Source organism: Portunus trituberculatus, chromosome 18 (genome assembly GCF_017591435.1).
Source record: "Portunus trituberculatus isolate SZX2019 chromosome 18, ASM1759143v1, whole genome shotgun sequence".
NCBI lineage: Eukaryota > Metazoa > Arthropoda > Malacostraca > Decapoda > Portunidae > Portunus > Portunus trituberculatus.
Window position 1 is genome coordinate 16,479,070 of NC_059272.1, and position 12,421 is coordinate 16,491,490.

The following is a 12,421-nucleotide window of genomic DNA, read 5'->3' on the forward strand; positions in this document are numbered from 1 at the left end:
TTAAAGTTTTGAGAGAGAGAGAGAGAGAGAGAGAGAGAGAGAGAGAGAGAGAGAGAGAGAGAGAGAGAGAGAGAGAGAGAGAGAGAGAGAGAGAGAGAGAACCACTACTTGCAACATTCCCTTGATAATCCTTCCCAATAATGTGAACTAAAATAGGAAGGCATAGAGAGAGACACACATCTTGTACTAATGCGTCTGCCCGGATGGCAACACCTTCTATTATGAAACAACCCTTGGGCCACAGTTACCAATACCTTGCCACTCTCCTTTAACTCTTAAGGCCTGTCCACACTATCGAACAGTGCCTGACGAGCAAATAGTGTTACCGTATCCAGTTCTAATACACAAGCTTGAAGCTGCTAGTCTGAGTGGCGGGCACGGACGGAGGTGACGTCTGACGATGTGAACCAGGGAAAGGACGGGCAAACTCTCTTCTACGGACGGAATCATTCTTTACGCCACACTCTCTTTTGAGCTATGATTTATTGTTTTTCCAGATTTGCTGCAAGAATTATACACCACAAGGCTAGTTTTTTTCTTGACTGCTGTGCTACGCATGGTGAGGCCGTTCATACAATTTGCTATCTATTATTGCCTACTGAATGACAAGAACTGCCTTACTAAAACACCTCTCGAGCGGTGTGGAGCAATATACGAGACTACAGGCAGACACTGCTCGGTGAGGGTAGAGCCTGACGGACCAGTCCACGAGTGAAGGGTTTGTACGGATCTGGTAGCACTTTCTGTTGCCATAAGTCTCCTTGATTTTTTACGCTCCTGACGTCACCAACCACCCAAAGTGATGTATTTACACTGTTTGCCTGTCGGACACTGCTCGATAGTATGGACAAGGCTTTAGAAGACAACGAGTGGGAAGAGACTTTCCTTCAACTTTTCATTTCATTTTTCATTCATTGACTAACCATCTCAAACAAACAAAAAAAAAAACTTCAAGACACAATTCAAACCAATGATGCGATTTTTCACTGCCATTCCCTTCCTTTCCAAGTGTTTCTGTCCCTTTAACTCCCTCCTTCAGTGTCGCTGTCTTCGCTCCTCGCATTTCCAGCATCTTAGGGTGTTACGTTCCCGTTCGGCACCTCTGAATGTTTTAGGGAATTGAGACACCGAGCTCAATCTTAAGCTGGTGTTGTTATAGTTAGAGAGAGTGAATGAGTCAGTGGCAGAGAAGAGACGAGAGAGAGAGAGAGAGAGAGAGAGAGAGAGAGAGAGAGAGAGAGAGAGAGAGAGAGAGAGAGAGAGAAGGAAGGGTGAGAAAGAAAAGGAAAAAAAAAAAGCTTACATACGCGAGAGAATAAAAGGAAGTGCCAACAATACAAAAGAGAAAGAAACACGAGAAACAGCAAACTGGAGGAAAAAAAAGGATAAGAGTAGGGAAAAAAAATCTGAAATTAGAACAGCAAAGAATAAAGAAGCAAAGAAAAAGAGATAAGGATTGTGAGAGACGGGAAAAAAACGAGGAAATGAGAAACGAAAGACGAGGAACGAGAAAAACGAAGAATTCAAGATGGCAGAAGCAGAATGATGGAAAAAGGAGTAAAAAAAGTGATAAAAAAGGGAATACATGACATGAGAGAGAGAGAGAGTAAGCTATTGGTGAGGGTAAGGAAAGTCTGCAAAGCCTACAGGGATGGAAAGGAGAGAATAGAAAAGACACATGTAAAAGATACAGAAAGAGGGGGCAAGGGAAACAAAACAACAAAAAAAAAAAATAAATAAAATGACAAAGGAAAAATCTAGCGGGAAAAGGATAAAAGTACAACAGGAAGTAGAAAAATAATATGAAAAAAGATTGCAGCGGATCAATCTGAGGAATACAAATTGAAGGAATAAATTTTGAAAGAGACAAGATTGAAAAAAATGAGAAAAATAAACAAGTTGTGAAATATTCTGGTTTATTCAGATGTGTGTGTGTGTGTGTGTGTGTGTGTGTGTGTGTGTGTGTGTGTGTGTGTGTGTGTGTGTGTGTGTGTGTGTGTGTGTGTGTGTGTGTGTGTGTGTGCGTGTATGGCATTACTGGCTGAGGAAAGGCAAAAAAAAAAAAAAGAAAAAAGAAAAAAATCAACCTATAAAATATTAAAATGTTGAAAAACAGAAAAAAATGATACTGGAAGCTGGCTAATGATAAATAAGAAATGTCAACTATGGAAACCGTCTCTCTCTCTCTCTCTCTCTCTCTCTCTCTCTCTCTCTCTCTCTCTCAGATGGAGCATTCGTGGCTCAAATATATCTTTTTGCTCCCCAACCATTACTGACAACACAAATTCGGTGGAAAACTCTCACCAAAGATCACTAGCGAGGCCTCAGGGGCAACACCGCTGGGGGCAGCAATAAGGCACGGAGGGAGGGAGAGCCAGCGACCAAGGGAGGATGGAGGGGAGAGGGAGAGGACGCGGTAAGGGGGAGCAAAAGGAGCGATGGATGGAGGGGTGACATGAAGGAAGAGAAAATGGAAGAGAGGTGAGGAAAAAATCAGTGTGGAGGAGGAGGAGGAGGAGGTGGAGAGAAGGGGACTAGGAGGAGAGGGGGGAGGGCCTGTCAACAATAAAAAGTTTTGAGGTATCGTTTCCTTTTCCTACTCGACCCCTGCAGGGCATTGACAGCAACCCAGAGCCTCCTCTGCTGGTGTGTTTCCTTCGTCACACACACACACACACACACACACACACACACACACACACACACACACACACACACACACACTCAGTTGCCGCCAGGTGGGAATTGTGGCACGTTCACTGCTGTGATTGGGTTCTCTAATGTTGAGTTTGGAATGTCTCTGTGTACGTCTATATGTATTTATGCATGTATATATGTATGTATGTATGTATGTATGTGTGCATGTGTGTGTGTGTATTTATGTAGAAATAAAAATACCGATCAATCGTGCATTCAATAATCTATAAGCGATATTTCTGGTAGCTTTTCACGATTCAATTAATGGTGCACATGAAAATTGGCCTTTAGCATCAACTGACGTCGCAACAAAACTGGTGGATGCAAGAATCGTTTCGTTAAATCACAAGTGAAATATATATAAAAAAAAACTTGATCTGATGAATGTTTGCCAAGAAGATGATGAATAATTAGTAACAACACTTTACATCTCATGAGTCTGCAAGCGAACCAAACTTCCTTTCCTTGCAGCCTGAAAAGAAAAGAAAACCTTCCAAAGTAGAGACAGTTTGAAAATATCAAGAACGCGGAACTTACAGACACTTACATTGATATTCTCAGTCTAAGGTAACCAAACAAATATCCTTACTTGAATTACAAAAAAAGATTAAAAAAAAGTAACATTTGACATCGAGCCAAGTACAGGTCCCCAAACAAGGCGTCTTCAAATTTAGGCTGTGGAAGTAATACTATTTTCTCCCTCTAGGCCAACGTGGGCGGCACAATATAACAGGGAAGTTTGTAAGACGGTGGACGAAGTTGGTAGCAAGTGTTGTGGGTGTTGACACTGGTAGGGCGGCAGTGCACGGGCGGGACGGGCGGCGTGCCTCAGGGCCTCTCCAGGGACCAGTACTGCGTAGTCTTAGTGCCAGTGAAGTGACAGTTGTTTGTGTTTGCCGAGTTTCTTTCCTTCCTCTTGGGAGGTGGTGGTGGTGGTGGTGGTGGCGAGTGAGTGAGTGAGTGAGTGAGTGAGTGAGTGAGTGAGTGAGTGAGTGTGTGTGTGTGTGTGTGTGTGTGTGTGTGTGTGTGTGTGTGTGTGTGTGTGTGTGTGTGTGTGTGTGTGTGTGTGTGTGTGTGTGTGTGTGTGATAAAAAGCTCATATTGAATCTTATAACCATGTAATCATTATCTTACCACCACCATCACCACCACTACCCCTACAATCACCACCACCACTATAAACATTTCTTCTTTTTAAACAACCAATGAAAGAGAGAGAGAAAAAAAAATAAAAAGTAAAATCTCAATGAAAAAACAACGAAAAGAAACCATGACACCACCACCACTACCATCACTACCACCACCACCACCACCACCAAACAACAACAACACAACAACAACAACAATAATTACAACACTAATAGCAGCACAGCGATGGGATGAAGCTCGACACATCTCCCCACACTTGGCCGGGCAATTGCAAACCCTCACGCTTCCCAACACAACACTTGCACCTGAGAGAGCAAATAGAACCAAGGCAGCAAAGAAAAAATTAGACCTGCAAATGAGGAGAGAAAACTAAGAAGAGGAAGAGGAGGAGGAGGAGGAGGAGGAGGAGGAGGAGGAGGATTCTGATGTGTTGGAATAATTACTTTTAAACACTTAGACTCAGTATATAAAGGTAATTAACCCACCCGAAAAGCAATGATCGAAGAGTGAGGTGAAAATTAGTAGTGAGGAGGTAGAAAATGACGGTGACACAGTAATGACGTAATAGGAAGAGGAATGACAATAAAAGGCATAAAAGAAGAGAAAAGATGTGGAAATAAGAAAACGAAATTAGGAACAGGTAAACAGTAATGAAAAAGGGGCAAAAAGCAATGATGAGGGAGCAAAAAAAGTAATGAAGAAGACACAAAAAAACGCTAAAATATATAAAAATAAATAGAGGAAAAAGCAAAGATGACGAAAATGATAAAAAAATAAAAAAATCTTTCAAACATCAAGATATCAAAGGAAAGACAAAGAAGAGTACAAGTAGAGCAAGGAATACAGGAGAAAATCAGGATGGAGCAGAAAAGAGCAAAGCAGAGCCGGATGGAGAAGAAAGCAATGCAGAGGAAAGCAGAGAAGGACAGAGGTGGGGCAGAGAAGGCCAAAGAAGACCAGGAGAGAGAGCAAGGCAGGGCAGCGAGTCATATTACGTAAATGTAAAAATTAATATGCAAGAAAGAAAGCGCCACTCGCCCCTCGCCGGCCTCGTCCTGAATTCTCTGGTGAGTCTTGGTGTCTGACTTTCCTGCGGCAAGAAGATAAGCCCCGCAGTGCAATGAAGAACCACTAAATTAAACTGAGCCATGAGAATGAAACTTGGCCCCAGAAGAGATCCCGGGAAATAATGAATGACCCTAATAATAATGAAGCACTGAATTAAACTCCCTCATTACTGCACAAATTAGATTACTGTATGGAAATAACACGTTATGCTTCAGACGAAAGTGAGTTTAATATTTCGTGTTATGGTTGCATTTTACCACAAGGAAGAGATTCAGTTTTTCTTTTTCTTTTTTGGTATCGATTTCTATTGCCGCGAAAGTTGCGCTAAAATATCGACAAAAATACAGTTAGGAGCACAATAAAGAATTACAAGAACCACAATAGAAGCAACTGAGACTGTTAGTGCTGTTGTATGTGGCATGTCTGTCCTGAAATTAAGCATCTGCTTCAATAAACACGAGATAACAACAGCGACGATCATATAAAACTACACAAAAACAACAAAACGCCTGTCCACACATCACTGCAACAATCAAAGCCATAACTGTACTAAGTGACAAATTGACAACTGGCTCATATTCTAAAAATTCGTTGAATATAAAAGACAACAGAATCACGTAATAATAGGAATAAGTTAACAATAGTGTAATTCTTTCCTAAACTAGACAAGCACATCAAACAACACTTCAGAACACTATAACAGCCAAGAGCACTTTACACGGCGGGGCAAACACTCATGTCACGCCGCTCACAACAATGGCTGCCATGTAATAATAAAGAGGAGGTAAACATAATGGTAGGGAGTCAGAGTGAGAATTACAAAAGCCTTTCTAACCCTCATTTTTTTTATTTCATATTTTCCTCAATGTCAAGTTCTCTAAACGCTAGCAGTCTCTTACAAATCCTGAAAATTGATAGATTTTTAGCAGAACAGAGGTTTGGAAACTTAACACCATGAAAATATGAGGTACTAAGATAAATCATTACGGCTACACATGGCAGCCCCTGTATAGACAAAATCTGATTATTTTCTACTATATTAACCCATTCAGTACTAAGACGTGCTTTCATATTCATTCTGGTTACGATTTGGTGGGTTCATACAGCTTCAGAAACTTATGTGAAAAATTTAACTAGTGAAGACTCTGACCATTAATTTTCTGACCTCCATAGACCCTTCCTAATGCAAATAAAATGTCTAATCACATCAACAATTCATGATAAAAATGTGTTCTAGTACTGAAAAGATTAAATTCACCTAATCTTTTCAACCGCCTAATTGACTCGACACTAACAACTTGATTACTTAAAACCATGCCATTCATTCACCAATATACTTGAAATCCAGTTAATATATTCCTTTATAATCTCCACCTCACCTGAACCCAAACACTTCAAGAAAACACAATAGTGGGTATGAGTGGGGGTTATATTAGTGGACATATGAGCATAACTGTACACAAACACCACTAATACCAGGCTCAGGTGCGCCGCTCGATGCCTCCCTGCCTCGCACCTGCTCTCTCTGGCGGGATATTGCCCAGACCAGCGGCGCAAATAACAACAAAAGATCAGAGGGAGAAAATAATCTGGTAATTGAGACTCCGTTGTGTTTTGTGGCTCCGTCATTACCATTACTGAGAGAGAGAGAGAGAGAGAGAGAGAGAGAGAGAGAGAGAGAGAGAGATTCAAGCAACAAAACCTAGACCAGCACACGCTGTCTCTCTCTCTCTCTCTCTCTCTCTCTCACACACACACACACACACACACACACACACACACAATCGAGAGGGTCGAGTTCGAGTCCCGGTAAGCGGCGAGGCAAATGGGCAAGCCTCTTAATGTGTGGCCCCTGTTCACCTAACAGTAAATAGGTACGGGATGTAACTCGAGGGGTTGTGGCCTCGCTTTCCCGGTGTGTGTTGTGTGTTGATGTGGTCTCAGTCCTACCCGAAGATCGGTCTACGAGCTCTGAGCTCGCTCCGTAATGGGGAAGACTGGCTGGGTGACCAGCAGACGACCGAAGTGAATTACACACACACACACACACACACACACACACACACACACACACACACACACACACACACACCAATTAACACACTTCTCTCTTATAGTGATGAGTAAAAAGTATATGCAATGTGTGTGCTGTTCAAGAAAGGAAGGAGTGCATCATTTTGCTCATACCGGTTATTTCTCAAGAGGCGGAGGAGGAGGAGGAGGAGGAGGAGGAGGAGGAGGAGGAAGAGGAGGAGGAGGAGGAGACACAGGAGAACTTAAAAGAATGGCTAGACACTGCAAGAGGAAAAATAAAGAAGAGGATATTGAAGACGAGAGTGGAATGGAGGAAGAGGAAGAGGAAGAGGAGGAAAGGGAGTAGGAGGAGGAGGAGGAAAAGCTGCGGGGTCGTTAGAGTCGGAGGACAGAAGCCCTACAGAACCTAGGGCTGAAAATACACGAAGAAGCCTTATTTCTCCTCCTCCTCCTGCTTTTCCTCCTTATCCTCCTCCTCCTCCTCCTCCTCCTCCTCCTCCTCCTCCTACTCATCCTTCCTTTTCTTCATCCTTCTCTTTTATCTTGTCCTTCTTCTCTTCCTCCTCGTGCTTTTTCTCTACTTCCTCCTTCTCTCTTCTCTTTATTCCCCCTCACTAGGTCCTTATTGTCCTTTGCCTTCACCCTCCTTCTTCTTCCTCTTATTCTCCTTTCTTTTTCCCATCGTCCTCCTCTTCCTCTACCTCCTCATTTTCTCCTTTCGTCATTCCCATTTCTCCTTCTCCTTATTTTCCGTTTTTTTTACTTCCTCTCCTTCATCCTACGTTATTTTTTTTTACTTAATTTTACCTTATTTTTGCAAGACGAGAATATTGGATTGTCTGAGTATTATCGTCTGTCTATACCTTTCCCTCTCCCTTTCCCTCTCCTCTCTCTCTCTCTCTCTCTCTCTCTCTCTCTCTCACACACACACACGCTACCCCCTTCTTCTCCTCCTCCCCTCCACACACACACAGCTTTATTTTCCTTTCTTGACATAATGGCCATTCTCAGCTATCTTCCCAAATCACAGAGGGAGGAACTTAATTTGGTCGGCGCCGCGCTCTAGGAGGATCAGAGGGCGAAGGAGGAGAGAGAGAGAGAGAGAGAGAGAGAGAGAGAGAGAGAGAGAGAGAGAGAGAGAGAGAGAGAGAGAGAGAGAGATGCGGAAAGCGAGGGAGCAGCCAGGAGGGAAAGAGAAAGAGGAAACGCTGAAAGTCAATGAAAAGGGGAAAGAATGAGAGGACAGGGTGTGGAAAAATAGGAGAAAAAAAAAGAAGGGTCAGGCAGATTAGTGGTAGAAATGTGCTTGTGTGCTTGTGTAGAGTTGAATAAAAGGGAAGAGGCAAAGAAGGAAGTCAAGGAAAAGATGCGATGAGAAAAGATGTTTGGAAGGAAAGAGGGTTAAGGAGTGTGAATTTATAGAGAATTGAATAAAGGAATGTAAAAGAAACAAAAAAAAAAACAATGAGAGAGAGAGAGAGAGAGAGAGAGAGAGAGAGAGAGAGAGAGAGAGAGAGAGAGAGAGAGAGAGAGAGAGAGAGAGAGAGAGAGAGAGAGAGAGAGAGAGAGAGAGAGAGAGAGAGAGAGAGAGAGAGAGAGAGAGAGAGAGATGTCAAAACCATTGCCAAGAAAGCCTCTCACAGGATCTCCGCTCTCAGAAGGATCGCCAGTTTCCTCGACAGGAAGGGAGACTGCTGCTGTACAAGGCACAGGTGCGGCCCCACCTTGAATACGCAGCTCTCTCCTGGATGTCCTGTGCCGCCACACACAGAAGGAGACTGGACAGCATCCAACGCCGCGCCATACGGCTAGTAGATGCTGCACTACCACCTCACCCAGAGCCTGAGCGTCCCCTTGATTCACTGGAACACCGCAGAGACGTGGCGGCGATCGTAGTGTTCCATAAGGCACAGGTGCAAAGAGTGCCACATCTGGCAGGGCTGCGTCATCCTCTAAGAGTCACCGCACGGAGCACGAGAACGGTGCTCAATGGTGGTGACGCCGTAGAGGTGCCGCGATCCCACGGGTGTCAGCATCAACGCACCTTCGCAGGACGCGTCTCCAGGATGTGGAACTTGTTCACGGCCGCGGTGCCTCACGTCCAGGAGATGAACACTCACAGTGTCAAACTGATGGCACATAAGTGGAGACAGACACTGCCAACTCCTCTGACACTCTTTGTGACGTGACACTCAGTGTAGTGCAGTGCGTGAATAGTGCTAGTGAAGTGAAACGAATAGTGCTCCATTTGCATGCTGACCATCTTGTATATTATCTATTTTTAAGTCTTGTAAATATTGTAGAGAAATAGATTGTAGTACCCTTAGAATAGGTAGCACACGACAGTGCGCCTTTGGGTACATGTTCCTTTGTATTAAGTTTTGTTTAAATAAAAAAAAAAAAAAAAAAGAGAGAGAGAGAGAGAGAGAGAGAGAGAGAGAGAGAGCATGATATAATAAGTGAAACAAGGGAATTTTTAAGAATAATAGAACGGAAAGAAGTGTATCAAAAACCTAATAAGAAATAGATAGACAGAATGAAGAATGCAAGAGATGTGGTGAAAAAAAAATGTGGAAGAAGATAGAAGCAAATCATTTCATTCATTATAGACAGACAAAGAATGAAAGGAAGGAAAAGACGAACGAATAAAAAACAAAAGATGGAGAGGAAAAGATTGAGTTACACTAATATGAAAGTAGAAAAAAATGGAAGGAAAGAAAAACGTAAATGACCAGAGAGAGAGAGAGAGAGAGAGAGAGAGAGAGAGAGAGAGAGAGAGAGAGAGAGAGAGAGAGAGAGAGAGAGAGAGAGAGAGAGAGAGAGGTATAAAAAAGACGAAAAATAGGAGCAATGAAATAAATCGGAAACATAAAAGGAACTCAAGAAAATGAAAGACCAGAAAATCGAAAGTTGGAGTAATTTTGTGGTCATTAAATGTGATTGCCTTGCTGCTGCTACTGCCGGAGAAGGTAGAGGAGGAGGAGGAGGAGGAGGAGGAGGAGGAGGAGGAGGAGGAGGAGGAGGAGGAGAAGAAGAAGAAGAAGAAAAAGATGAAGAAGAAGAAGAAGAAGAAGAGGAGGAAGAGGAGGAGGAGGAGGAGGAGGAGGAGGAAGATGAGGAGGAGGAAGAAGAAGAAGAAGAAGAAGAGGAAGAGGAGGAGGAGGAGGAAGAGGAGGAGGAGGAAGAGGTGTAAAAGAACTACAAACACACGTGATAAATTTTCCCCAAGACTGATTACCAGAGAAAATGTGTGTGTGTGTGTGTGTGTGTGTGTGTGTGTGTGTGTGTGTGTGTGTGTGTGTGTGTGTGTGTGTGTGTGTGTGTACGTACGTGTTTGGACCGCCTCACACGTATCGTATCGGACAGGCGCGAGGAAGAAAAGACATGGACGATTTATCATTATTATTTTTTCACCCTCTCTCTTTCAGACGTGTCCTAACTTGTCTCGTGTTGTCCTTCGCACTTTCGTAACTACCCTTCAGAATCCGTCGCTTTGTCCCTCTCGGAAATCTGAAGAAAACAACGCAACACACACACACACACACACACACACACACACACACACACACACACACACACACACACACACACACACACACAAACATAATATCTTGGTGCGAGAGTGTGGGCATTAGTAAACACTTCCATTATTTAAGCTGGCGTGGAGAGAAGGCGGGCGGCAAAGACGATACTGATTAAACTTTCCCATTAGGCGTTACCGATTACTTGTTTATGATGAGGCAGGAGGAAGGAGGCAGGCAGGCAGGCAGGCTAGGTAGGTAGACAGGCAGGCAGGGAGGCAGGCGCAACACATGGCTACCTAATGAAAGCAGCGAAAAAATGGACGAAAAAAAGTTTATTTTTAGTTTATTTCATGTTTTTTTTTCTTTTGACTAGTTATCATGTATGGTTCTCATTCTCTTACATAAAACTTAATATCTATCATCTCTCTCTCTCTCTCTCTCTCTCTCTCTCTCTCTCTCTCTCTCTCTCTCTCTCTCTCTCTCTCTCTCGCTGGTCTTTTTCTTTTCTTGATCAGTTGTTATGTATGACGGTGTTTTTCTTATGTCAAACTCCCAATTTATATACACTCATACACACATACACTCTCTCCCTCTCTCTCTCTCTCTCTCTCTCTCTCTCTCTCTCTCTCTCTCTCTCTCTCTCTCTCTCTTGATTGGTCTGTATATATGGCCGTCTCTCATCTCCCGTCTGTGTTTTTTTCTTGTGTCGTGGTCTCCCAAATGCTTCCTCCTCCTCCTCCTCCTCTTTCTCCTCCAGCGTGTTGTCATCGCCAGGTGTTGCCGGAGGGGCCAGGCAGTCGAGGCACCGTCAATTAATTCATCTATATCGTCTGACTGTTTTACGTACTATTTCTTCCCTCCACATACCTGCCCGGCACGTCAGCTATTTTCATTTTGTTTCGTGCACGAGGATAACGCTGATCTTCGCTGCTCAGGTAATTTATGATCATTTGTTTTAAGTATTATCTTTGTTATTACTGGTTACTATTCAACTGCTACTACGAGTATTTCTTTTCTACTGGTGGTGGTGGTGGTGGTGCTACTTCTATGATGCCAATACTGTTAATAGTTTTATCATTTGTCCCAGGGTTTTGGCTAACTCTATTAATCTTTAAGGGAACCGGAAAGTAAGTAGGCCTTTTTCTTTTATTTATGTTGTCCTTGGCCTTATTCCCTTCTTCCATAAAAAAAAAATAAAACTAAACTATTAACACTACTGCTACCGTCACCCCCACTTTAACTACTACTATTGTTACTACTACAATTACTACTACTACTAAGGAAATCATTACTCGTTCAACATTCAGTAAACTTTTATTTGTCAGCCTGCCGCTTTTGTGTGTGGCGCGAAAGTGGTGGCGATGGTGGTGGTAGTGGTGGTGTTGGTAATGGTGGTGGTGGTGGTGGCGGCGGTGATGGTAGTGGCGGCGGGGGATGGGGGGAGTAGTGGTGGTGGACAAAGGAAGCCAATTTTCTCAAGTATTCACTTCTTGATGACAGTGATTAATTGTTAATTAGTCCCCACACTCCTAAGGGGCGCCACCAGAAGAGTGTGTGGCGCTGGGAGGTGATGGGTGGGTGATGGGAAGGGTGATGGGAAGGGGCAAGGGGAGGGTGATGGCAGGGTGATGGGAAGGGTGATGGGAGGGTGATGGGAGGGTGAAGGGAGGGTGATGGGACGGGATAAGGGGAGGGTGATGGGAGGGTGATGGAAAGAATGATGGGAAGGGTAATGGGAAAGGTGATGGGAGGGGCAAGGGAGGTGATGGCAGGGTGATGGGAAGGGTGATGGAAGGGTGATGGGAAGGGTGATGGGAGGTGATGGGAGAGGGCAAGGGAGGGTGATGGGAGGATGATGGGAAGGGTGATGGGAGGGTGATGGGGAGGGTGATGGGGAGGGAGATGGGAGGGTGATGGGAGGGTGATGGAAAGGATGATGGGAGGGTGAT